At 43.5% G+C, this 5,424-nt stretch overlaps 1 protein-coding gene across 1 annotated transcript in view; it reads left to right on the forward strand.

Moving 5' to 3' along the window:
- The window catches only part of LOC114071422 (pituitary adenylate cyclase-activating polypeptide type I receptor-like), a gene marked incomplete at its 3' end in the record, with an annotated part of 65,754 nt that overhangs the window by 29,135 nt on the left and 31,195 nt on the right, over nucleotides 1-5,424 (forward strand). The gene's annotated exons all lie outside the window — the stretch shown is intronic.

Consider the following 5,424-nt stretch of genomic DNA (forward strand, 5'->3'; position numbering starts at 1 on the left):
TTTAACTGCCCTTTCTTGTGAAAATGTTGTGCTGAGTGTAAAAAAAGATGTCAAAGCAGGAGTTGTCACTGAGAAGGAGTCAGGGAGGAGTTACCCATGGGAATGAGTTACCACATATGGCCTTGCCATTCAAAAAAAAAAAAAAACACCCATATCTCTGCTTTTGCCTCTCCTCTTGCCAAAAATTCGACAAGAGATGAGAGGAAGCATTTCTCACCAGGGCAGGGTGAGGATTTGGGAGGATGTTGTGGAGACTGCAAAGAGGATTTAAATACAGAGTGTAAATGAGGGTAAGGTGGTAGAGGCACCATAAGAAAACAGGGCACAAATCTGTAAAAAAATAAGAGTTTGAACACAGTCCTGGTGGCACAGTGACTCTGTTGGTGGAAGATAACAGGCTTTATCCTCAAGGTCCATTCCTTGAACTCAGAGAACTTCAGCTATGGGGTTGCCTAAAATCTGGGGGTTTTTATCTGCCCACTATCAAACTGTGACTCTCAAGACAGCCCCAGACAGAGGAGAAAAGGAAGATAAACACCACAAGCAATTTCAGCAGAGCTGTTTATCACTGCTCTTCTGCCAGCATGGCTTGCTTTGAGTTTTTTTGGTTTTTTGGTTTGTTTTTTTTTTTCTCTTGGTGTTTGTCCAAAAACTTCAGGCAAGAGGGAGCCTTTCAGCTGCCAGGACTAGCAGGTTAGAGAGAGAGAGTATGTTTTCCTCCAAGAGGCTTAATTGGAAATGAAAGATGGGAACAAGGTTTGTGTGGATCTCCATGGAGGCAGGGTGATTAGAATGGTTTTGGTGTTTTAGGTTTAGTTTTAAAAATGCATCAGAAAATTCTGCAATCATAAATAAGAAAGACATAAAAGTTTTCTCCTGGTTAAAAAATGTGACCTTTTTTTGGAAAGAGCTGTCCTTTTTCAGTGGCTGCCAGGTCAGAGCCATCCTTAGGTATGTGAGGCACCTCCCTCAGCTCCAACAATGCTGAATTTAAACTTGAGTGTCGTGGGCTTCACGTGAAATCCATGTGAAATCCACCTTGTGCTTCAGCTGAAATCAGCCTGGTTTTTCTGAACTAAAAGTGCAAAGTGGATCCAGTCACAGGGAGCTCACAATTTAAACATGAATTTTACCTCCCTTTTACAAGATAATGATGTAGGGACTGATCATGGGGGTTTTCATAAGCAGCCACATGTCTACTAACACCAGCTAGACCCTGTAAAGAGCACAAACTTCAAGCATTTAAAAGGCAGCTGTAAATACATTAATCCAGTTCTTAACCTCCTCCTGCTGAGTGCAGTCAGTGCAGAGAGGCAACTCCACCTTCCAGGCTGATTCCCCTGGACTGCCACCTTAAAATGGGATTATCCCTGTCTAGAAAGTCTCTCTCCTATCAACTACAGATGAAACTCTGCTTGGCTGAACAGGGCAAAAGGGTGAGGCTCAGCCAGCTGAAGTTAAACCAGTCTGGACTAATCCTGTGGCTGAATGATCGTGTTATGTTCCCTCAAAAGTCGGCAACGAGGAATATTGGCTCCCAGGGGATCATCCAGCCATCAAAGAGGAGGCAACTAACCAAGCTGAAGCACTTTCTGCTCATGCTATGAGGAGGACACAAGTACTTACTTACTTACACCAAGCTTTAGTACTCTTATTTTACCTGAAGTGAATCCCACAAGGTTTGCCAAACTGGAATTCCAGCCTGCAGGTTGCAGGGCAGGTATGGGGAGGGAAGGCAGGATTTGTGCTTCCTGGAAACAGCCTGAAGTTGCTCCAGGAGAAGTCTAGATGGGATAAATTTCTTCACTGAAAGGGTGGTCAGGCACTGGAACAGGCTGCCCAGGAAAGTGGTGGGATCTCCATCGCTGGAAGTGTCCAAAAACATGTGGATGGGGCACCTGGGGACACGGTTCAGTGTTGGGCTTGGCAGTGCTGGGTCAGTGTTTGGGCTTGATGACCTTGGAGGGCTTTTCCAGCCTTACTGACTCTGTGATTCTGTTTTGTTTCCAAGACCATCCATTAGCTATTTGTAAATATTATTTTTTTTTCACTCCGACCCACACAAAATCTTATTCTTCAAAGTTGTTTGTTTGTTTGTTTTTTTCTTTTAATTACTGATTTCTAACATGCTGAAAATTAGGAAAATGGCTCACCTGAAGCTGATCCTTTGTGCTTGCAGTGTGTGAGCTGCCCTTTCCAAAAAGCCTGCTCGGGCATCCCTATGTCCCAGGGCAGTGGAGACGCCCTGTCCATGCCAGAGGGGGCCCTGCTGGGCAGTTTCACACTCGAGTCACATTGATTTCCGTGGGCAGATTTCCCCCAGCAGGAGTTGCTGGCTGTTATGACAGTTTACAAATGCAGGGAGATTGTACACACTGGCCTTCATTCCCTTTAATTTTAATTTTTTTTTTGTCATCCTTCTCTTTGCTTGTCTAAATTGCCCCTTTCCAATCTGCTTTTCTGAGCAGGATCATGCAATTTATTGGTGGGGAATTCTTTGCAATCTCCACCACTCGGCTATTTTAGTAACTAAGGTAAATTACTTGACTTGCTGCTTCTTTCCCAGCGTCAGCACATCAGTGTTTTCGAGCACAATGAACTTATAATGACTTTTTAAACGGGGCTATTTTTTATCTCTGCGTGGTGTTGCTACACAAACAGCCACCTGGTGTAACTGAGTTTCAAACACTCTGCTATGAGCTGTTTATCCCTGTTCTGCAGGGTGAGGTTTTCCTCGCATTTCCCCGGGCTGGTTTGCAGCCTCCACTGCTATCCCAGTGTTTGGAAGACAAACGATGTTGATTTAATAATTAGAAATAAGGAAGTTAATTTAAGCGAGGCTAACAGGTGGTTCTCCAAAGATCTCATTAACTGCTCTGATTGTCTCTAGCACCTCTTGTAAGCAAATGTCTCATTAACATGGATATTTACATATAATTTGCTTTTTCACCGAGGGCCATGCATCAGAGAGCTGTAAACCTATTGCTACCATCTTCAGATTTACATGGAAAACATCATTCCTACCGTGTGGACGGACACAAACTACCATAAAATACAATAAAATCTAATATCACTCCATGTGATCTGGATTTCCACCTTTAGTACATAAAGAGGATCACAAAATCATGGAATATCCTGAGCTGGAAAGGACCCACAAGGATCAGGGATTGCAACTCCTGGCCGTGCATGGGACACCCCAATAACCCCACCCTGTGCCTGAGAGCTTTCAAACTTTTCAAACCCCAGCCTTGGAGACTTTCAGAGATGTTCTAGTGAATCACAGCACTCATTTCATGGGATCCTCATCTGGCACCCCAATAACCCCACCCTGTGCCTGAGGGCTTTCCAACTTTTCAGTCACAGCACTCATGTCATGGGATCCTCATCTGGCAAAGGAAACAATCTGGGGTAGGGGTTTTAAAAGAGAGGAGTAGGGGTAAATGTAAAGGATCCCTTTTTTCTTCCAGCTCCTGTCATGATTTAATGAGCTTTATTTTTTAGTAATAATGTATTTTGGGGGAGTCTGTCAAAGCCGAGGGATTTTGTGTAACAGGGTCAGGATTTTATATGATCATTAATTTATATTATGCAATCTGATACTGCATCCTTTACTTTGAAAGAGTGTTCATCCACTTTTTTGGCATGTGCCACCCTTGTAGAGTGTAACATGTCGTTATTATCACGATGTTACACATCAACAATGTTGTTTGGCACCGACCTCATTCTCCAAACCCCACATCCCTCAGGACTGCTCTGTCCATAACACAGAGCTTATATTTTTGGGAGGAAACACAGGATTTGATTCCCTGCCACCGAAGATGGTGGAAAACAAAGATGCCAGTTCCAGTCCTGTGAAGATGCATCCTGCACTGATGGAAATCTGCTGCTATCAGCAGATCTGGGGGAGCCCACACTTGTGATGTTTTCACAGGTTCATCACCCAGATCTGGTTCTACTGGACTTGTGCCAGTCAGGAAGTAACACTTGGAAGCAGTTTTTAGTGAAATCTTATTTCTCTTGGCACATATACAAACACAGAGCATATTAATGGCAAACCACTTCGAAAACCCCGGAGCTGGTGGCATTTAGCAGTTGAGAAGATTGTGTGTTTGATCTCAGCATCAAATGCAAATAAACAGAGATGCTGAGATCCAGTTTTCCTTCCTTTTCCTGCTGAGGTAGAAGATGATCCCATTTGAGACTCTTTCATTAAGTCTGGCCATTACTGTGCTACTACTTACTTTATGATATTCCTGTGAATGAACATTATTTTATTCCAGGGAAATTGATACATTTTATTATTATAAACAAGCACCTTTTTATGTATAGAAGGAAGAACCAACTATAAAGCACAATAAGAGTGTGAAGAAAGGAATGGATTTCCACCACTAATGTATCTTATCCCTCCTTCTCTCCTCTAGGTTGTCCAGGAATGTGGGACAACATTACATGCTGGAAACCTGCAAGCGTGGGGGAAATTGTCTTTGTCAAGTGTCCTGCACTCTTCAGATTTATCATCTCTGAAGATGGTAAAGTACCTTCTCTTTGTTCTCTGCCTCTGTCTGGTAAAGTTTCATGGCCCAGCACGAGTGTAAACCCTCCTTTAGATCCTCAGTATAAAGAGAAATTCAAAAAATACAGTTGAGCTTCTGCTCAGAAAATAGAAAAACAGGTTGTTTGTGTGTAGATGTGTGTGAGTGTGCAGAGGGGTGGGAGGGAATGCTTGAAAAGAGCCTTCACAAATTAGGCAACATGGAAGTATCACCAAATGTCACTCCTAAAGGGAATTTTCACTGAACTCAACGACACCTGAATCTGTGTTTGGGTTTTGGATAAAAAAATTTCAAGCTGTTTTAGTAAATAATTAAAACTCAGAGCAGGTTCTGCTGGTGCTTTAAGGAGAACACAGGTTGAGGTGACCAGTGTGAGGAGCCCCATGCTGGGGGTCCAGGGAGGAGTCAGTGGGAATTAAAGATCTCTGGAGAGAGGCAGAAGCTCTATCAGGGTTTTTTTGTGGTCTGTAGAAATGAGGTAGAAGCATCCTTGTGCCCCTGATGATTAACACAGCTTTGTCCATTTGCTCCCAGCACCCAGCCAGGCTGCTGCACATCACTTAATTAGCACTGTCCTTTGAGGAGACAGTTCATCATCGTCCCCCAGGATCCTTTTTCCCAAAAATCATTTAACCGACTAATTATTTTATAGCCTTGAGTCCCAAATCCGCCCTTCCTGCATGGCCACACGCAGAGCACAATTTTTGGGGGAGGGCAGCGTTCCATGCACAGCTCCAGGAATGCTCCAATCCTCCCTTTTAAATGCATCCATTTCAGCCCATCCAGGCACAGGGGTTTACAAACTGCAGCAATAACTTTCAGTTATGCTTTTGAAACGTTCATCCCATGAAGCACCTGTGGGCACAGGTAA

This window comes from Empidonax traillii, unplaced genomic scaffold (assembly GCF_003031625.1).
Source record: "Empidonax traillii isolate 1590-97213 ecotype Southwest subspecies unplaced genomic scaffold, ASM303162v1 scaffold2015:size83106, whole genome shotgun sequence".
Classification (NCBI taxonomy): domain Eukaryota; kingdom Metazoa; phylum Chordata; class Aves; order Passeriformes; family Tyrannidae; genus Empidonax; species Empidonax traillii.